Source organism: Pseudorca crassidens, chromosome 3 (genome assembly GCF_039906515.1).
Source record: "Pseudorca crassidens isolate mPseCra1 chromosome 3, mPseCra1.hap1, whole genome shotgun sequence".
In the NCBI taxonomy this organism is placed as follows: domain Eukaryota; kingdom Metazoa; phylum Chordata; class Mammalia; order Artiodactyla; family Delphinidae; genus Pseudorca; species Pseudorca crassidens.
Window position 1 is genome coordinate 116,847,791 of NC_090298.1, and position 22,592 is coordinate 116,870,382.

At 48.4% G+C, this 22,592-nt stretch overlaps 1 protein-coding gene across 4 annotated transcripts in view; it reads right to left on the reverse strand.

Annotated features, from left to right (window-relative positions):
* The window catches only part of NRG2 (neuregulin 2), a 181,564-nt gene that overhangs the window by 105,441 nt on the left and 53,531 nt on the right, over window positions 1-22,592 (reverse strand). The gene's annotated exons all lie outside the window — the stretch shown is intronic.

Here is a 22,592-nt window from a genome sequence, read left to right on the forward strand (position 1 = left end):
ACATGATCTTCACAGGAACTCCCTGGAGGTAAAAGATAGGGACCTCTTTCTTCTTCAGAAATCAAAGCAACCTTGTAGAGATGGGCTCCTCGCCCTTCCCAAGCCCTGGAAGGCAGGGAAGGAGCTAAAAGGAAACACTCTTGTCACGATTGAAAAGAGAGGGAAACTGAGGCTCATTAGTGCTTAGTCATCTGCCCAAGGTCTTAGAGTAAATCAGCATGCAAGCCATTGGAATATTCTAGACGCCCGGATGTGGAGGGGTCCTCAAGAGGTCACCTACTCCACCGCTTGCCCCAGGCAGGCCGGATCCCAAAAATAGGGGCTTCTGACCATGCTTAACCATGTCCGGAAGCCTTTTTAATTCTTTTTTTTTTTATCATCAGTGCCAAGTATTTGTTGAATTCAAATCTAGCCTGAATCCTTCCTGCTGCGGTTTAAACGTACAACTTCTCTGGTTCACAGGCAAGATGGGGCCCTCTCTAGACTTGAAGGGTGTGTTTGGGCTCCACCTCAGTTTTCTCTTCTCCAGGTTCAGTCTCAATAGTTTCTTTCTCTCTAGGCCCAAGCCTCCCATGACTGACGGGACACGTACACTACGTGCTCAGTAACTATCAAATGATTGAATGAATGGTGAATAAATGAACAAAAGAACCAACTGTTTCTAGATAAGCACAAAGTCCTCCATGAATTAGACCCCTCAACACCCCTAAACCTGGCATGATACACATACAGCCGCTGCCCAGGGTAGTCTGGAGATATTCTTAGGCCATATTCTTACTTTAAAAACATGGTGGGAGAGGGGGGAGATAAATTAGGAATTTGGGATTAACAGATACATACTACTATATATATATTAGGTAAACAACAAGGGCCTACTCTATAGCACAGGGAACTCTACTCAATATCTTGTAGTAACCTGTAATGGAAAAGAATGTGAAAAAGTATATATATAAATATAAATATATATATATATATATATATATATATATAAAACTGAATCACTTGGCTATACACGAGAAATGAATACAGTATTGTAAATTAACTATGCCTCAGTAAAAAAAATTTTTTTTAATTAAGTTAAAAAAATAAATAAAAACATGGGTACCTTCCCTCCTTATCTATAGCAGTGCTTTTCCACCTTCAGAGCCTTTGCTGGGCTGGGGCAACATGTTTTCTCATTGCTTCCTAAGCCCCACAATGCACTTGCACATGACATGTGCCCACACAGGTGCTTGTGTGTACAAGTAAAGGATGGGCACCGCCCCCACGGGCAAACCCATCCCCGTCTTAACCAGGTTGGCATTTCTGCTGGGCTTTTTCTTTTTCTTTTTTTTGCGGTACGCGGGCCTCTCACTGTTGTGGCCTCTCCCGTTGCGGAGCACAGGCTCCGGACGTGCAGGCTCAGCGGCCATGGCTCACGGGCCCAGCCGCTCCGTGGCATGTGGGATCTTCCCAGACCGGGGCACGAACCTGTGTCCCCTGCATCGGTAGGCGGACTCTCAACCACTGCGCCACCAGGGAAGCCCTGCTGGGCTCTTTTGATAAAGAGGGTTACTTCTGCAGACAGCTAAGACCTATGTCCTTACAAATCCTCCTTACCTTCACCCCTACGATGCTGACACACAGAAAGAACTAAGCCCTATACGTATAAGTGCCATTTATGTTCACCATTGCCAGGCACTGTGCCTAGCACTGTATATGTATTTTCTCACTTGGTTCCCAAACCACCGTATAGATTATAGAAGAGGAAACCGAGACTCAGGTGAAGTTTGAATCATAAATAACAGAGGCAGGCTTGGACCCTGGTCAACCTGACTCCAGAGCCCCCTTATACCTCGGTTGCTGTCCTGCCCCCACCTAGGCCTGGTGGTGAAGGTGAACTTGGCTCTCCCCACTGCACCCTGCCGCACCCCCACCCCAGCATGCAGAACCACATCTAGGTAAGAACACTGCGTCGCAATGGGCAGTGGGGCGTGGGGCGTTGTTCACGTCCAACAACTTGTCTTTGTTCAAACTGGTTCCTATTTTGGATGTTTCCTTTTCTCCTAATCTCAGATTGAAGACCTATTATTTCCAAGCCAGGTAAAAAGAACAAGAGGGGAAAAAAAGGGAGCTCTGTTCCAGGAACTGTAACATCTCTCTCTCTGTGCTGCCCAGTTTCTCACTTCTCTGATTCTCGGACAAGCCCAGCCACGCCTGGCCCCCAAATTTGGCAGGACCATTGGTCACAAAGCCTTTTTAGGGTCTTCTCTTCCCCCATATACCTCCAGGACAAGACTGGGGTGAGAGAACAGGAAGGGGGGAGAAAAGCAGAGCAAGGAAAAGGCCATGGAAAGTAAGAAGCTCTAGCTCCCAGCCTAGCCCTCCGATGTGTACCCTACTCTCTTGGGACTCTACTGTGTACGCCCTTCCTGGCCTAGAGAAGTAGCTCTAGAGAGAACCTGTGGTTAGTCACACACAGAAGCACATACACACGCACACCCGTGGGTGCCCACACCAGAATGGCAGACTATTATAAACACACATCCCAGCCTGGGTCTTATTCACAGAGGCAGTCGGAGCCTCAAGAGACACAAACGCCCCTGAGGCTAAGACACATAATCATGAGCACATGCGCTCCCAATCACATGCTTCCAACACTGCCGTAAACATGCCCTTTCTCTTAAGCACAAACATTGTCACATGCACGCTCGGGGAGTGCAGACCAGGTCTGTCGGCACAGGCCTCTGTGGACGGGCCCAAAGAACAAAGAGGCTGGAGCTAGACCCTTTAATCAGATGGGTTCCCAAAGTTCATGGGCCTCTTTTTCTCAGCCCCCCACTCCATTCATCTCTGAAGTTCATGAATTGGCTGGGTCCCCTCCAGTCCAGGGAGGGGGCTGGGCCTTTCCCAACGCTACCCGTGGCCCCCACTCCAAAGCATAGCCCACCAACCCTGAGCCAATAGAGACCAAGCTTCTGCCAGGAGGGATGGTTTGTGGCTGAATGTCAGGAGATGCCACTGTGTCTCCCTGGAACAGAGTGGAGTTTCTAGTCTCAGGCCAGCAGGAGCCCCTAACCTGCAGCTGGAATCCACTGTCCCAGTTGAAGGAGAAACAAAGGTGTCTTGATGCAAGGGAGTTACAACACTAGACACTATACTGCCCGGGGCAGGAACCTGCCACCATCCTGTTAACCCCACAGGGTCAGGCTGGCCATCCAGCCTCTCCACCCAGCTCCACGAAGCCAACTCCCCTTGCTCTGGACACCAGTTGGCAATGCTCCCCTCTAAGACCTCCAAGAGCCAGTATGGGTGACCCGGAGGGGAACTGGGTCGGGGAGACAGGAGCAGCTAGACAGCTCCCTATGTTCCAGGTTGGGTCAGTGGAGAGCACCCTGGAGGGACACCCCAACTCTTTCAACATGAGTTCACCCAAAACAAAGCCTTCCAAGAAGGCAAACAGCTATTCAGAGGAGAAAGCAGCCCAGGCCCGCACAGCTGCCAGCAGAGCCAGAGGGCACCGCGTTGCCCAGACCAGGCCAAGGAGCAGAGTGACGTGGTCCTCCTGGACAGAGCTGGCACCTGCCACAGGAGGTGATGGCTTTCATGCCATCCACGCCGGTCCTGCTGATGCTCCACTATGTCACCAGGAAGCGAACATCTCCAGACCTCAGATAGAAGGACTCCGACACTTCTGGTGATGAATCTGGGCCCTCCTGAAGGCCTCCCCAGCTGCAGCAAAGCAAGGCGCCCCTTTTTCTGCCCAGACACATCTCCTTCCCACCCTGGAGAGCCCTGCATCCCAGAGGCACTCAGTGCTAAAAGGAAAAGTTCCTAGGAGGACTCATTAGTACCATTTTTACAGAGGCCAGAATGTAACTCCGAAGTAAACCCAGCAGAGGTGGGAATATGGGGCTTAAGGCCTCAGCAGAGAAAGAGGTGTGCTGGCCACAGGGGGAGAGAGTATTGTGGGCACAGCCCCTCCTCTTATTCCGTCACAGCACCCGAATCAGCCCATTCACTTCCTTTCTAGGACATATCACAATATGTAACTGTGTTATTTTCATATTTGCTTCATATTTGGTTTCCTCCACTAGGATATAAGCTCCATGGGGTTAGGGACCATGTTTGTCTTATTTACTGTTGTGTTCCAGTGTCAGCACGGTGCTGGACACACAGGAGGGACTCAGTAATGTTTATTGAATGAGCGAGTGGTCTCTGCCCACAGAACCTCTGCACACTGAGCTCCATCGTCCAGAAACACAGGAGTAAGGTACCTAAAGGCTCAGAGGGTCCAGAGCAGAAATGGCAGGAAGTGCTGCAGGGAAGGCCTGCTTGCTCCTCATACACCTGTCAGCTTGTACCACACTCCACAAATCTATCCTGAGCACCTATTACGTGGCAGTGGGAGCTGAGGGCACCTCCATGTAATTAAAAAACAGAAACACCGCCCCCCGCCCCCCCAAACTGGCCCCTTTCCTTAAGGAGATGAATCCACTTTGGCAAGGGAGGTCTATCAGGAAACAAGCTACTACAACTCAGTCTGACAAGGGCCACGAGAGAGGTAACAACAGAGGCCCTACCCTGTTCTTTGGGAGCTGGAAGGTTTCCCAGAGGGGGGACATCTAAGATGAGCTCTAAGGAGTGGTGTGAATTAGCCAGCAACGTTGGGGTGGGGGAGGAAGAGGATTTCATAAAAAGGGATCAGTACGTGCAAGAGCCCAGAAGTGAGAGAGAATGTGGCTTAAAGAGGGAGAGAAGGGAGTTCCGTGTGTCCAGTGATGGTGAGGAAATGCCAAGAGAGAGGCTGGAAAGGCCCTGGAGGGCCTGGAAAATGGTGAGGAGAGCCACTGAAGGGCTGTAAGCAGAAAAGGAAAAGAATCTAAGCTTGCAATTTAGAAAATTCCCTAAGTCCTCAGAAAAGGACGCTCAGAGCATGCAGGCTCAGGCAGAGGGCGAATGGTCTTCCCTCTATCCCTAATGGACGGGCAGAGTATGGGAGCTGCTCAAAAAGAAGCCTGGGAGGAGACAGGGTCGTGCAGGGCACCCAGCCTCCCCCAGTGGCTCAGTCAGTAGATCCTCCTTTGCCCCCTGCTTCAAGAGGTAACCCCTTGGGGGACAGCAGGAGACCTGAGATGCTAGTCACGTGGGAACCGTGCATGAGGGGCCCCCTTCTGCATGGCCCATGGGGACAGGGTGAGAGGAAGAGGAGGCGCAGAGTGATCATGCAGTCATGGGAGCTACTTAGAGTCAACCTGCTCCCTAGATTCCAAGTACCTTCAGAGACCATTGCCACTGATCTCACATCCTGCTCAGCCCTGGGCTTGAGGCAGAGGCCCAAGAAGTGTTCCTCCTGGGCAGAGGAATAGAAAACCCACTCAAGCGCTCTCAGGATACAGATCACTCCCCTCCCCCAAGAGTCCTCCTCCCGAAGAACAAGTCCCCGACTCCTTTTTCCACAGCCCACAGCCCACAAAGGCCACAGGTGGCCAAATGCGCCCTCCCACCAGGTCAGAACAAAAGCTGGCAAAGGTGCTGCTGCCGTGTATGCAGTGGGCCTGGAAGAAAACAGTCAGTGACCCAGCGTGAAGAGAAGCAGAGACGCGTATAAGGAGAGGCTGGTAACTCAAGGCCTCATCAGAGACGTGGAAGACCTGAGCTTTTAGTCAGAGATCAGTCACCAACCTGTCGTGTACCTTTGGAAATTTTTTCAACTCTGAGCCTCGATTTTCTTACCTATAAAAGGAGAGCTGGACCATGTGATCTCTCAAGTCCTTCCAGTGCTTTGATCGAGGGGAGAGGAGGCTGTGTGGACCCCCAAGGCGTCTAAGGGAAATGTCTTGTGGTTTCCTGGTGGGCACTGACACCCTCCTGTCAGGCCTTCCCACCTTGACAAAATACCAAGCCGGGGCCCACGATCACCATGTCTACGAGACTGTGTGAGGAGGGGTTAGAAGGGAGGTTGTGGAATCAAGGAGCTAGAAGCAGCTGTTGACAGAATACAAAAAGAAAGGGACTCCACTGGTCTGGGCCCTGAGCTGAGAGGGCCTGGGTGAGTGGGAACTAGGGCCTGGAGCCCCAGGAATCTAGAAGCAGCCCAGGATTTGAACAACCTCCCCACAGAGAAGAGGCCTGTAGAACTCATCATTTATCCGGCTCTGCAAGCCAGCCCCGGGCCGTTCTCCTAGTTGTGTGAAGGGAGGAACGAACGCAGAAGGGGGAGGAGGGCCAGCAAGACAGCAGCAGCTTCCCTCCAAGACCTGCAGGGGTTTGGAAAGAGGAAGGAAGGCTGGAAAGGGCAGGAGGGGTGGCTCCCAAGCTGGAGCATCCATCAGCCATCCACACGGGAATCTCCATCCCACTAACGTGCAGTGAGGGCCTCCCGCCAGGCTGTATCCTAGATAACACCCTGATGAGCAACAAGGTAAATTCCCTGACAGGCCAGGACTCAGACAGCAGGGCCACCAAGAGCCTGCCTCCACCTCCTCCACAGGGCAGCAGGGACATTGACAGCCCCTAAACTGGGAGGGAAGCAGGAGACCTCTAGGGGCACCTACAGCCAGGTTAGGCTTTCCAGGAGGCCTTGGCCCAGGAGGAGGGGACCCCCTTCCAGAGGGCAGGGCAGCATCTGAGACACAGCCTGCCCCGCCACCTGGTGGAGAAAAGAGGAAGATGCTGGAGACGGTGCTCAGCCAGGTAGTGCCCTGCCACCTGGTGGAAAGCTGGGGCGGAGGGTTCCAGAGCTTCCGAAATAGCCCCAGCAGCCTACCACCCGGAATCACTCAGCCCCTAGGCAGCCTGCTGTCCCAGGCTACAGTAGGAAGGGTGCAGCCTTTTGAGGCGTGACCCCAGTCCTTACGTCATCTGGGAAGAGACAGAGCTCATTTCCATGAAAGATTAGACAATACAATTATACATGCTCAATCATCCAGTTCAGCTCATTCACCCATCCAACCACCCATTCATCTATCTAAGGAGTCAAATACTTCAGAATCCCATACTAGATGCAAGGTGCTGTGGAGATTATGCAGGGGAATAAATTACAAAGCTTGATCCCGACCCGCAGGAAGCTTAAGCTCTATTATCCTTATCCAAACAAGGCTTTTTCCCCCCTAGGACCTTTTTCCCAAAGACTTTCACATATATCATCTCCCTTAATCTTTGCAAAACCCAGAGAGATACATATTTTTATTCCCATCTTACACATGAAAACACTCAAGCTCCAAGGAGTTAAATGATTTGTCCAAAGTTTCACAGCTGGTAGGTGGCAGAGCCTAAATAGAAACCCAGGGTTTTTCATTTGTTAAACAAACATTCCTCCAGTGCCTGATGTATGCCAGGCACTGTGGCAACAAAAATGAATAAGAAATGGCCCTTCCCCAAAGGGTGCTCATGGTCTAGCGAGTGACAAACAAAGACACCAAGAAATATACACAGGATATTGGGCAGGGCTAAGGCAGAATTTTTTTTTTTTTTTTTTTTGCGGTACGCGGGCTTCTCACTGTTGTGGCCTCTCCCGTTGCGGAGCACAGGCTCCGGACGCGCAAGCTCAGCGGCCATGGCTCATGGGCCCAGCCGCTCCGCGGCACGCGGGATCCTCCCGGACCGGGGCACAAACCCGCGTCCCCCACATCGGCAGGTGGACCCTCAACCACTGAGCCACCAGGGAAGTCCTAAGGCAGAATTTTATACAAAATTCTCTCTACCGCATGAGCAAGAAGAGCTACAACTTTAATAAGGATAATAATAGCTACTATTTATTTAGTGATTACTATGTGCAAGGCACTGTGGTCAGTGCTTTATATGAAGTAACTCATTTAAGCCCCTGCAGGTGGGGGAGAGGCAGTGTTAATCCTACTTTGCAAATGAGGAAACTGAAAGAGAGAAAGGTTAAATAACTAACGGACAGGGCCAAGATGCAAACCAGCCAGGCATTCTGACTCCAGAGCCTGCACCCTCGACCATTATACTATACGGTCCCGAGGTAATGGCAAATGATTAGCATGTGCCCCTGCACTGATCTGGGGGAGAATGAGGGGAACTCGCTGGAGCAGAGGCTCAGAGGCTGTGTCAGGCTTCAAACCCAGGAAGCAGACTCTGGCCCTGAGGCAGTGCTGGGAAAGGACCATTCTGATTTAACCCTCCAAGATTAGGGCCAACATGCTTGACTTTTAATGACCCGTGATGACTCTGACATAGTCTCCTACAGATGTTCTGAAGTGAGTTCTAGATCTGGCAGAAGGAAGTAAGGAATCAGAGCTATCTTCAAAAGGAAAGACATAAAACCAGGGGGTGGAAGTTCAGGGGAAGCAGGCAAGGCACGATCACTAGTTGGTGGAGGTGCTAGAAGGGCAGTTTCTATACAGGGATCTTAGTGTCCCTTCCAATGCTGAGATGCCACACAGGCTTCTCCCTTGCTCCCTCCCTTTCTTTACAAACATGCATTGAGTAAACCTTATGCTAGACAACAGAGGTTTCAGAGATGACTAAGACACAACACGTGCCTTCAAAGATTTTAGAGTTCAGTGGGGGTAGTGAGCCTTTAGACCCATCCCAAATGACATATGATGACCTTTGGCTTACCACATTTACCTCTCAAATAGGAAGGGAGAGGGCCATATGGGCCCTTTCTATCCTTATTGGAACAGTTCTACACCTCCAGTTAATATTTTAACTTAAACAATACTGAAAACCAGTCATACTATCATGACCTAAGAATGGCGATATAAATAACAACATAAAAACAACTAACATCATTTTACTGTGTACAAGGCAGTGTACACCACACCTAACAAGTATGATTTTTACTTGGTTGTGCTGGCAAAAGTTCAAAGGGAAACTTAATAATCCTTCAAGGTCCTAAAGGGCTCTACCAAAAAAGGGTGTCTGCCTGTTCTCCACATTCTCTAAGTCATGCCATGGGATAATGGTTTGATATTACAAGATTGGCCTAGTTGTAAAATAGAACATTCTGGGAACAAGATGGTCCAAAACGCTGGAATAAAATACAACCAAGTCTGTGCTGTCTCCTTCTTTGGAAGACGTAAAAGGACATGGATTTCCATCTGGTTCTAGTGGTAAAAGGAAGGGAATAGAGGGGATGATCTGGTTTGAATAAGGTCTGGGCACATGGCCAGACCTTTAAGACTTGGTTGATAAAAGTCTACCTAATAAGGAGGTGGCCTTCATAGGACCACCAGGACTACAGCAATGTCCCTACCTTGACTGGAAGGACACTCAGAGAGAGGCACCAGAAAATGCAGGCAAGGCTTATTTGGGCCCTGCCCTGAATAAGAGCCACCACAGAGTTCTAAGCTCCATGCCCCACTCCAACCCTCCATGTTCACGTCCATGTCCATGGGCCCCCTGCTTCCACCTATGCCTCCATGTCTCTCCCTAACTATTCCAGCCCGGTGTCCCTCTGCTGGGCTGATCCTCTCTGCAGTACCGCTGGGGCCATCTTCTCCTCCAGCTTTCAACCCCTGTGGGGAGCAAGGAAGAATGGGGGTGGCCATGGCAGGGAGCGGTGGGAGGGTTGAGAGGGTGTGCATCACCGGGAGGCAACCCTAAGTGCTAAAACGCAGAGAGAAATGGCGGAGCGAATCTGTTCATTCAACCAAAGTAGACTGTGTAAAACCTGATGGGGTTTAGCCTGCACCCTAGTCTGCACTCTCCACGACATCTTTCCAAACGTGTTTGCTTCAGACTTAACAATGAAGACAGTTTCCATAACCAGTTTTTCTTTTTTGGCCCCGAAGTTTTGAAGGTTAATGTATCTCTGTCCTTCTTAGAAGGAGCACATGGCTGCAATACCACCATCCTGGAGTTTTCCTGACCCTGGTTTCTCTAACATGGGGAGAAAGGAAGTTGATCCAGCCCTGCCTTTGGGCCACAGTGAGGATAACCTCACACGCCTTCAGCCATCCCGGACGCCAAGTGTATGGCACTTATACAGTTTCCTGAGAGCTCCCAGGGGTGGCACCAAATTTAATCTAAACATGCTACATCCCTCGTGATCTCTCCACCTGCCTCAGCTTTGACGTGGCACCTATTTTTCACTGGCTGGTAAGTCTCTGTTTCTCAGCATCCAAATCGCTGGGATTGGGGTAGGAAAAGAACTAGGTGGGCATCTGTTTCACAACACGTCCATCCTTAGGAGGCAGCTGACAGGGAGCAGACTGTGCCTGCCATTCCTTCCCCAAACTCTATGCTATGGCCACAGGGGATGGCTGGGAGGAGCTATGGCCCCGATCCAGAAGGAAATTAAATCGCCTCAAATTAGGTCAAACACACCTTTGGCACCAAAGGAAAAACTGGAAGACAGCATGTTTCCCTTCCAGTTACAAAACCAATGTATAAAAACCAAGTGCTTTCCTGTATATGAACAATACACAATTAGAAAATACGATGAAAAAAATCCCATTAACAATGTCAATTAAAAACATAAAATGATAGGAATAAAGTTAGTAAAAACATACAAGATCTACCAATAGAAAACTATGCTCTAGTTCTACTAAAGGAAACAAACAAACTGAAACATATGAATTGATAGAAAAATGTAGTACTTTACAATGTAAATCTTCCCAAGTTAATCTCTAAATTTAACACCATTCCAATCAAAATCCCTAGAGCATAATGATTCTCAAATTCATCTGAAAGAATAAACATATGAGCATAGCCAAGAAAAACATCAATACAGAAAAACAATTAAAAAAAGGGAACTTGCACTGTCAGATATTAAAATGTACTATAAAGCTACAATAATTTAAAAGTGTGGATCAGGCTTCAGAATAGACTGATCGATAGAACATATTATAAAGGCGAGAAACAACTGCAATGTCTAACAGAGGCTTCATTAAGGGTGCCAGTGCTTGTATAAAATGTAATATTATAAATACACACAGGATGAAAGTGACATTTCATATTGTCCGATAACACTGCTGGGATAACAAGTTAACTAAATTTTTTAAATACCATACTTATTATACACAAAAATAACTTGTGGATGGTTAAAAGATTTGAATGCTAAATAAAACACTAGAACATTTATGTGGATGTTTATGTAACATAGGTGTAGAAAAGACTTTCTAAGCTTCATCAAAAGGCAGTCCAAAAATAAATATTGATGCTTACTACTTTAAAAAATGTAAATCTTCTGTGTCAAAGGATGTCACAAAACTAAAAGCAAATAATAAAGTGGAAAACTGTATATCAAACAATACAAAGGTTACTACTCTTGAGATAAAAAGAACCTTGCAGGGCTTCCCTGGTGGTGCAGTGGTTGAGAGTCCGCCTGCCGATGCAGGGGACACAGGTTCGTGCCCCGGTCCGGGAAGATGCCACATGCCGCGGAGCGGCTGGGCCCGTGATCCATGGCCACTGAGCCTGTGCGTCCGGAGCCTGTGCTCCGCAATGGGAGAGGCCACAACAGTGAGAGGCCCGCGTACCGCAAAAAAAAAGACTGGGTAAAGACATAAATGAAATACAAAATGCTAATAAACATATTAAAATGTTCAGCCTACATAGTAAGCAAAGTAAATTAAAATAAAATAACATTCTACGTATCAGATTTGTAAAGGTAGAAAAAACACATTGGCGAGAGCATGCAGAAATGGACACTCAAATACTGGTGGTGGAGGTAAATTGGTATAATCTTTCTGAATTATAATTTAGCAAGAGGTATCAAAAGCCTTAAAATGTACATAACTTTAGTCCCTACAGTTCCATCTGGGAATTCATCCTAAGGAAACTTTATCTAGAAGCACAACTGGCATAACAAAAAATTGAAAACAAACTTAATTTCTAATTATAAATAATTGATAAAATTAATTATAGTTGTATTTATAAAATGAAATATCATGTGACCTTTTAAAATGATGGCACAAAAATACAACTATTGCCACAGAAAGATGTTTCTAATATACTTCTAAATGAAAAAAGGGGCAAATTATGAAACAATAGGTACTGTATGGTCCCATTTTTAAAAAAAATTGTTTAAACAATTTTTTATACATAGCAGAAGGCCTGGAGAAATTTACTCCAAAATGCTTAGTTTTGTTGATGTTGGTAAGATTTTAAGCATTTGTTATTATTTTCTTCTTTTTGGTCATCTGTATTTTCTGACTTTCCTATACTAAGCTCTTCTTGTGTAATTTTTAAATTTAAAAAAAAGAGAAAAATTAGGAGCCCCTGGCAATTCCTAGATATCCAGCACTCTCTGGCCCTGTTTGATCTGGGAGATAAAAAGGCTTCATTAAGGAGAAATGATCCCATGGCTCAGAAATACATATCCTCCCATCCCAAATTGCTTCATTCCAGTTCTTCACTTGGGTTCCTCCTCCTCATCAAAAGAACTGCCACAAAGTCTATAACGTGGCAAGGAGTCAACCTTCCCCGCTTTCCTCTTCCTCTCCCCCCATTCCCAAAGTGAGGACACACCATAGGCAACAGGGTACTCCAAAAGGCATGAACCACATGGGTCGCTCTGAGCCAGGGGAAGGGAAGAAGACCCTGGGCCAGCAAAGAAAGGATCTGGGTTGGGTCGGCAGCACATGAATCTGAGTGTCATGAGCTGACACCTCCACCGTAAAACAGCAATGGGGGAGGTAGCAGAGATCGGGGCTCCCTGAAGGGCTGGGGGCAGAAGCAAGGCAACCGCACGGTCAGCTAGGGTCATAATTATATATTTTTTAATAGAATAATTTACCAATAGCTTTTTCCTGTCAGTCAGAGACTAAATTAAACATTTCACAGTCCAGCCTCCTCTTCTTCCCCAGCTGTCACCACCCTCAACTTCTCTTCCCCACACCAGCCTCAGAAATGGCCTAATCCTCAGGACCAACTGTTCTCAGCACCAAGGCCGGGGACAGCGGCTCTCTAAATGGGCCCTCACTGGGGGCTCCTCCCGTTAGGGGGCCTTGGCTGCCAGGCCACAGGTCTAGGCCTCTTCCTTCCTAAATCCAGAGGGGGACAGGCCCACGGAATGACTCCTTAGACGCGGTTAGTGTTCCTTGGATGTGGAAAACCCATTTCCTGGTCTGTATGTGAGCTAAGAGCCTCCTAAGTGGGCTGGCAGCCAACCTCCCTCTGGAAAAGAGGTTTCTTGAACACAGATACACAAGCGCCTCATGGGTGTGTTACAAATGCCTATCTATCATGTGCACCACCTAGGTATGGATGTCCAGGCCACCCTCAGTAATATACTAATGTTCCTGACCCTCCCCATTCTTAAATCTCTTGGAATCACTCAGCCAATTCTAACCCCAGGCAACAGTGGATTTGGAATCAAAATCAAGTCCAGCCTCTCTGGTGCTGTGCCTTCCAGTGAAAAAAGAAAAAAAAAGGACCTGGTCTAAACACCTTTCCCGGCACTGCAAGAACTACTCATAGTGAGCTCCCTTTGTCTCTATTCTGCTAGTGCCTGGGGCCTCAGAGGCACAGATGGGAGCCTCCTGCTAGAGGAGTTGACCCATCTGTGTGGCGCCGCCAGGCCTCGCCTTCTGCCCCGGTCCTACTGTCATGGAGGGCCTGCTCTCACACCCCCCCACTGAGCCTAGTATCCAGGACTCCAGGCTGGTACACAGCACTCAAGCCTCTCTGTGGAGAGCCAAAGAGGCCAACACAGAGCCACTTGCCAGGTCTGGGAGGTGCCCTGCAGGGGAACCCTCTGGACGGTCCTCCTCACTGCACAGGGGAGGTGGCCCTCAAGGGCCCAAGGGCCATCCGTGGAACATCAGACAGCACCAAGGAAGGCTGGCTGGGGCAGTCAGGACTGGGCTGGGTTTGTCCTGCCAAAGCTACAGGCTTCCTTTGCAGCTGGTGGAGAAAGAGCTAAATGGAGAAGCTCGACACACTCCCCCCTCCACCTCAGTATGTGAGAGCAAAGCCCCCTGTCTCCTAGAGCTGCACTGCTTCTCAGCAACTGGTACTTTCTGGCTGCTTGGCACTCCAATAGGGCAACAGACCTCAGAGTCAAAAAAAGAATCATTTTTAGAGCTGGAATTAAAATCAGTCTACTATTCAAACAAATCCTAAAAATAACTACTGTTTGTTAAGTATTTATTTTGGGTTTAATGTTTACATAAATTATTACATTTAATCCTAAGAACAACTCCATGAGGTTGCTATCCTTATATTTTCCCTATATTACAAATGTGGAAATGGAGACACAGAGAGATTGAGACTTGTCCAGGGTCACCAGTGTGCAAGAGGCAGGCCAGGTCTATATCAAGCCCATGTTCTTCTCCCACTTGGAGACGCTACCTCTGGGATGCTGACAAGTCACCCTTTATAGGAACAAATTCTTTGCACAGTGCGCTTGTCCTCCTCAAAGACTGGGTTTCTTTTATGTTTCAGGAAAAATATTGTTCAGAGTGGCTTCCCTAGAAGCCTTATTCCCGAAGGCTCCTGGACTAGTTAAGGGCAATAAGCTCAAATACAGAGCCGACAGCCTTGAGGTCTTCACTTCATGGACAGCCAGGTGGTTCAATCTTATACAATGACAGATCTATCACACCCATCTGCAGGCTCATTTCCCAGATGCCAGTGACACTCTGTGCTTGGGAAGCAGAACCCACCTCCTTCCCAACTTTCCCACCAGCAGCCCCCAGATCCTTTGGACAGGGCTCTGGGATAGACCTACAGGGTTGCAGAAAGTCAGATGCAGAAGAGACCCAGGGTCATTAATCTGATCCTATCAGCCCACAGATGAGAAAGCTGAGGCTAAAGGAGGAGCCACTGAAACAGTCTCCTGGCATCCTCTTATCTTTCCCATAAACTTAAGCCTTACGAGCAGGGCCAGATGTTCGTGCTTACGTGTATAATTCCCTTCCTAGAAGCAGGAGTCAGGGGATGAGAGAGAGGAAGAGATGCATAAATAGTTGAGGGCACTACATGGGGGTGAGGGAGACCACAGTTCAAATGCTCACTTGGCTTCTGCACAGCTCTGTGATCTTGACAGGTTACTTAATCTCTGTGCCTCACTTTCCTCTTCTGTAAAAAAGAGATATTAATAGTGCCAACATCATAGAATTGGTCCGAGATTTATAAAATAATGTATAACCCAGTGCCTGGCTCAATTACATAGGAGCAATAAGGAGATCTGAATAAAAGATAGGCTTTAGCTAATGATAATGTGTCAACATTGGTTCATTAATTGTAACAAATGTACCATACTAATGTGAGATCTCGATAATAGGGAAAACTGGGTTAGGATATATGGGAACTCTCTGGCCTTCTAAAACCTCTTTAGAAGGTTTTAAATAAACCTTCTAAATTAAAGGTTTATTTAAAAAAAATAAAAAGGAGTATAATAGAAGTTGTGATTGTTATAGAAGAGAATGATTAGGAGCTATGTCCCTGAGACTCTGGAAACAGCCAGAAAGAATCAAGCAGCAAATCAGCCAGTATCAACGTCCCTGATGCTCAGTCAACTCAAATCTGCTCCAACTCCTAACCGGGGGCAGTGGATTTGACAGGCGTCAAGGCATCTTGATGAGAAAGACCACTAGATCTGAAGTCAGACAGACATAGAGGTTCAAATTCTAATCTACCACTTGGTTCTCTGTGATCCTGGGCAGATACCCTCCCCTCTCTAGAGCTCCTTTTCCTCTTTACTGGTTGACTATTTCTCCTTGTCTACAGCATGGGGGTGTTGTAAGGCTGAAATGAGAGTTGGGGCAGCCAGCCCCTAAGATGGCCCCTGATAATCCCTGCCTCCTGGTATTCATGCCCTTGTGTAGTATCTCCCCTTGGGTGTGGGCTGAACTTACTGACTTGCTTCTAACAAACAGACATTGGTAAATTGCAGGATGTTGTATCCGAGATTAGGGTATAAAAACACTGTGGCTTCCCTCTTGGATTGCTTGTCCTGGGGAAAGCGAGCTGCCATGTTGTAAGGGAGCCCTGTGAAGAGGCTCCTGTGAGGGAGTTAGGAAGCAGATCTTCTGAAGCCCGCCAATAACACGTGAATGAGCTGAGAAGCAGATCCTTCAGCCCCAGTTGGACCTTGAGATGAAAGCAGTCCTGGATGACAGCTGCATTACAATCTCCGGAGATGCCTTGAGCCAGAAGCACCCAGCTAAGTCACACCTGGATTCTCCATACACAGAAACCGTGAGATAACGAATGTTTGTTGTTTTAAGCCACTAAGTTTTGAGGTCATTTTTTAATGGAGTAATAGATAACTAATAGAAGGACTATCTGTGAAGACATTTTGTTGGAAACTAAGAAATTTGGTAAAGCCGTAAACAAGACAAAACAAAACCCTAAGGTCCATCAGATTCCATGGAAGTTCCCTCTACATTGTCACCTCCGCGGCATTTCCGCTGATCACCGCCTCTTCCTTCCCCTCCCTCCCTGAACATCTGGAGGCAGATGAATTTGGTGATGACCGCCCATGAGATTCTTTCCCCACAGATTGGGGAGGACTCAGCCATTCTGGGAGCCAGGAACACTCTGGTGAGGCAGCCCAGTGCTCCCCTGACTCGAGGCAGGGGCCCTGCCTCAGATCAAGCCAAACAGTTTTCCCAAAGTTATTCAGCCCCAGCTCTTTGGGGCGTGGTGGGGGGGGCTAGATTTCTCTCTCTAATTCATAGGATGTTCACTGCATCACCAAAAAAACAGAATTCTATTTTCCTTCTACGTTGTTTTGCTCCCTTTGAGGCTGTCCTCAGGATAAAGAGACACTCTGCAAACAACAGCTCAATCCTTAGACACACAGGCAGATGAGCTCTGCTCCCAGCGCAAATCTGCTCCCAGGGTGTCTCCTCTAGGACAGACCCTATTCCCAGGCCCACTCTTCCCAGGCAGATGTCCTTGAAGGGTGAGGAAGAGGAAGATCATCTGCCTTCCAAGAAGAGACCAAGTCCTCCAGGGGCTCTTCAGCACCCCAACTCCACTGAGCTCTGGGGAAAGAACGGCCTCGAAAGGATGGGGCCTCACTAGAGAGAGAGCCATCTGTTCAGACATGACGGACTTCACCTGACACCAACCCCAGTCTCCACAATCATTTGGCTCCGGTACAAAATCCACCCCCAGTCACTTTCCCTGTCCCTCCCTCCCAGCGCTACAAATCCTCCCCCAACCCCAAACTCTTCTGAGCTCGCCAGGCAGCTCTTCTTTCCCTGGGGAATCTCCCTCCTACCTTCCTTTCCCAAATGGTTGAAATCTGTGCATCTCTTGACTTGATTACCCCCTACAAGGAGCCTGGTTGTACAGAGAAGAGGTTTCTGTAGAGGCTTCTCCGTGGGGGCAGGAAAGGCACGGAGACTAAGTCACAGCTCCTGGGGTGCAGCTGTGGCTGTGAAGAGCCGGCCAGAGCATCAGCAGTGGCTCCCCACTGCAGGGCACAGAAGGGCTTCCTGGGGTGTGACTGATCTAGGCAGGATTCAGGCGGTGTTCCCTGTACAGGCTCTGTGGCCTCTGAGCGCAGGCCACCGCTCGCAGCTAGCCCCAGCTTGAGAGGGCTGCTTATCTCGGCCTGGGTCCTGCCCCCTGGCTATCCTCGTGTTCTTCCAATAGCCCCTTTTCCCAGAAGCGGTCTCAATCATTCTTCCCACACGGAGGGCTGGAGTTCAAGGCAGGAAAATGTAGCCTACCCACCCTACGCAGCCATGGGGGAGGGGGCCAGCCTTTCTAGCAGCCACTTCCCTCCCTGCTCTGGCTCTCCCTCATGTGGCACTCTTTTTTTTTTTTTGTGGTACGCGGGCCTCTCACTGCTGTGGCCTCTGCCGCTGAGGAGCACAGGCTCCGGACGCACAGGCTCAGCGGCCACGGCTCACGGGCCCAGCCGCTCCGCGGCATGTGGGATCCTCCCGGACCGGGGCATGAACCCGTGTCCCCTGCATCGGCAGGCGGACTGTCAACCACTGCGCCACCAGGGAAGCCCTCGTGTGGCACTCTTACAGGGCTGTTACCCACCATGCTGGCCAGCGTCAGCCATGCCTCTGTGGCCTTCCCCATTCTCTGAACACAGGCGTGCTAAGCCAGAGAGGGTCCAGGGGGCTGGTAGAACCCAACTGAAGTTCTCCTTCTAACCCAGGTCCCTCAAGAATAAGGAAGTAGTAAAGGAGCAGGTCCCAGAATGCCATCTAGAGCGCCCTGGCTCCAGGGTGCTGTGAGGAAGACCCCATTCAGCATTGCAGGCTCTAGGAAGCCTAAAGGGAGCCGCCTGTCAAGCTCAGCGTGTGGTACTGAATTTGGTGCTACCAGGCTGTAAGCCCCGAAGACAGAGGCTGGGTCCTGTTCATGTCTGTGCTCCCGCACAGAGCCAAGCTCCGAGCAAGCCCCGAATATGTCTGCCCTCCCCTCCGCCCCTGATGCTGACAAGCCCTAGCCTGACAACCTCGAGACAGGAGTGCAGGGGAGAATGGAGATGCAGCCATATGTATAGGTCCTGCTGGAGACGGAGGGGCTTGTGGCCATCCCCAAGGCTGTGCCAGCCACAGTACAGCCTGGCTCTCAGAAGAGGTTGGGAAGCCTCACTGAGGGCAAAAGGAATTAATTCCATGGGAGTAACCAGCAAGGCATGGCTTTCTACACTTCCTCACACTAGGGATACCTTCTACGCAGTATTTGCTATAGAGTCAAGACTAAACTCCTCTGCCTAGAATTTGAAGCAGTCTACAATCTGGCTGCCTCCCTGCCCTCCCACTGCTCCCCCACCCCCAGCATCCCCACACAATCCTGGGTACCGGGTGGACTAGCCTCATCGCTGTCCAGGCAGACGCCCATCTTCACTAACACCGCTCCCTTCTTCCTCCCTCCCTCTTGACAGCAGATCTGAACCTTCAGGCACTGGGCCCTGGCCCTGTTCTCTCTGAAGTCTCTTCTGATCCCTCAGTCCACACGGATCTCTGCCTTTTCTGAACTCCTACAGCACTCCTAGCCTGCACCACATGACCGAGCCTGTTTATAGCATCTCCTATTGCTCATTAGATGCTTTTCTTGAAGTCATAGTCAACCAGAACAGAGGAGCGGCACGATGACGAGCAGAGTGCCTGTCAGGACTGTACAGCCAGGTTTAAGTTCTTTGAGGGTTGGGACCATGTCCTTTGTGTCTCTCCTGGCTCAGGATGGGCTCAGTGAACCCCAGTAATTCTTTTCAGTTTTTAGGTTCTATCCTCCTCCCATCCCCCTGCCAGGTGCCTGCTTTTCCCCAGGACAGGCTTTGAAGACCAGCCTTTCTGTCTACAGACTCTCAGCTGACTGAGAAGCAAAGGGTAACTTTTATGAGCTGCCTTAACAGGGGTACATACCACCCGCTCTGCATCTGTGTCCTCCTGCGGCTCCCCTTCATCAGGCTTTATCAGCCCCACTCCCATCTCTGCCAGGCCGAGCCCTGACGTCTGGGGGATTAACTGGCCCAACTGCTCAGTACCACGACCTCTGTTTATGACTCTCGGTATCTGGCCACCGCGGGTGGAGAGTGTTGCACATTCCTGTGGACAGGCAAGACCCATGTCATACAAGATATTCCGTGAGGAGCTTCCCAGCTGCTGAGCTGGAGGTAAGCAGACGGATCAGAGTGGCCTCCCTGACCCGTTCCCACAGCCCAGGACGCAGCCTATCTTAAGACTTGAAAGAGAAGGTGGCTGTGAGTTTGACCAGACAAGCCACTAAAACTGCCTTCCAGAGGGTGGAATCCCAAAGCACCCAGGGACAAATGAGAAAGGTCTCTGTTTCTTGGGATGCATCAGGGCTTTAGGCTGGGAGTGGTCCCCGGGACAGAGCTGACCCAAGGCAAGACCCAGCCTAAAGGGTGGCCTGGCCCATCCTGGGGCTGCTCCTCCTCAGGTCGATTCTATGCCAGGCCTCGAACATGCTCCTCGTGAGGTTTCCCAGCCTCCCTCAGTCTCTCAGACGCTTGCCTTCATTTCCTCTGTTTTCTCTCTTGTTTCTCCTCCTCCCACCCTCCCGCAATCTCATTATGAGAGAAGGCAAAAGAACAACTTTTCCTGCACTGCTACATTTTTAGTGAGTTCACACACACACAATTTCATGTCATCTTCACAACATTCCTTCATGTCGTCTCCGCAAGCCCAGGAGATAATGTGACCTGCTCGCGTTATTAACAATTTCTGTAAGGTGTGGACTGGAACCCAGAGTTTCAAACACTTAGGCGAGAACTTGTTTGTTTGTTCTTTTTTAATGATGCTTTGCCTAAACTACCTGCCCTGTCATACTGAAAACTTTCTTACCATAAATGATTTGTTTTCCTGGCATAAGGCAATTCTAAAAAAGAGAAATAGGCACAAATTCTATTGCAAAATTCTACCCCTACCCTTACCCATACCTCCACACCAGGATCATGGAGACATTCACCTCACATACACAGAAATGCCTATTGCAATGGGTGTATAAGGATATAAATTCATGATGAATAAACTGGTATTCATCATCATTCTCATCAATGCTGTGCAGTTGTATCATATACTATATATATAGTATCAGCTCTCTTTTTTTGGTGGCAGGCTAACATTTCATTTATTACACATCAAGTTTAACACATTAAAAACCATTCAGTTTTATTAATTCACATATAGTCTAAATAAAGGCTTTCACAATCCATCGTATGATCCTCATTGAAAATTCAGATGACAAGAAGTCAGAAAGTTTCTTGTTCTTATGACATAATGATCTGAGAATTGTGATTTTTATGGTTAACATAACATGGGATAATTATTTAGTAAACTTGGATGTACATTAATTTTAGGACCTCACAGGGAACGGCTACCTATACTTTTCTTGGATATCTGTGCATATGTCTTTATTTCAACTATGTTAACTAATATTTATGACTTCTAGCTATTGTTTTTATGAAGATTTATGAGTGTATCAGCTTTATGCTTGGTCCATTTCTAAGAATTTACTGTAAGGAAAGAGAGATGAGTACAGGGATTTAAATACAAGGTTGTTCAACATAGCATTCTTTACAATAATGAAATATTTAATAATCTATAAACAGCCTACACTTGAGGATTTGTTAAATAAAAAGTTTGGTTCTTTCAAATGATGGAACATCAGCCATTAAAAATCAGGTTTCTGAAGAACAATTAATGGCTTGGGTAATTTATAATACTTTATAATAATGGGGGAGAAAAGCAGTATATAAAACTATATGAACATTAAGATCTAGTAAGGAAGAAAAAATGTATACATGGAAAAATGACTTGGAAGGAAAACTACCAAGACTTCATAAGAGGATCTATTTCGGCATGGTGAAATTGTGAATGATTTTCCTTTTTTTCGTGATATGTTTCTGGGTCTTCCATATTTCCTACAATGAGCATTTATTAACTTTAAAATAAGAAGACATAACAAATGCTAATTTCTGTCAAATTCCTTTTTATTTTTCAAAACAGCCACCGTCAGTATTAGGACAGGGGAAGTTAGCCCATTTTACAGATGGCATAACAAGCACAGAGAAGCTAAGTGACAACCAATGTCACAAAGTGATTGATTTAAGGTCGACATCAGAATCAGGACCCAGGTGCCCTCAGACCCAGCCTAAGATCCCTTCTGCTTCCCCAGATGGCCTCCTCACATGACTGTTTTCACGGGCACATGCACTCCAGCCTTGTCTTCTAGGTTGTGCCCACACAGATAAAAATCCTCACTTGGGACCAAACATCAGACCTCAGAGGTAGCGGATGGGAGATGAAAATGAGCCAAAGAGCATTTCAGTTCCACCCCAGGGGGCTGACAGTGCTGGGCCTTGATAAGGGCTCATTAAATACTTGCTGGCTGGGCCCTTCTGCAGGGGTGGTTCTAAGAGCTTCACTCAAAACAGCTGCCCTCTGATCTCCCGGGGAAGCCTGGTCTTCACTGCCCCTCTCCAAGCAGGAATGGCAGCTCCTCTCCTCAGTACCCACAGGGCCAGGCAGTCAGACCTCCAAAGGTAATGATTCAGAACCTCTTGATGTCTTGATGGTTACTTAACTCTCTAGGAACCTGATGAAAGATATGGACCCTCCGCAGAAAAATGCACGCAGGCTTGTACCCACATACTCTCATTCATAATTCTTGTCTACAGACCTTCTGAAGCTAACAGATCCTAGGCTTCCAGGTCTCAGCAGACAGTTTGCCCGGGCAGCGTGAAAGCCAGGCCCCTCCTCAGCCCTATCTAGAGACGCTCCGTTGTCCTTTCAGCCTGCCACCTCTCTGCCTCAATGAGCCCTAATTAGCTCCTCTCTGGGAGGTGACTCAGGGCCAGTACCCTTCCTCTACTCCTGATGACCCATTAGGAGGAGAGGAGAGGTGAAGAGACTTACATAGTCATACCGTGAGTCAGTGCACAAGCCAAGACTCGAATGTGGCATTTGGGGCTCCCAGGGCTATGTTTAGGCCACTGGGAAGAGCTGCTTCTCACAGCAGGGTCTGGACATACGCAGGGTCTGGACATGGGCAGATGCTGAGCACAGCTCTAGGGTAGCAGAAAGACAGAACCTGGAGCATCATTACCCCTAAGCACTCCTTTCTTGCATCTTAGGATGCAGCTCCATCCTCATCCTGCACAAGAAGAAACTGAGGTAACAGGAAGGAAGGAATTTCTGGCTCCAGTCTAGCATTCTTCCTTAGGACCACTGCAAACCCTGGCAAAACCTCAGGCTGTT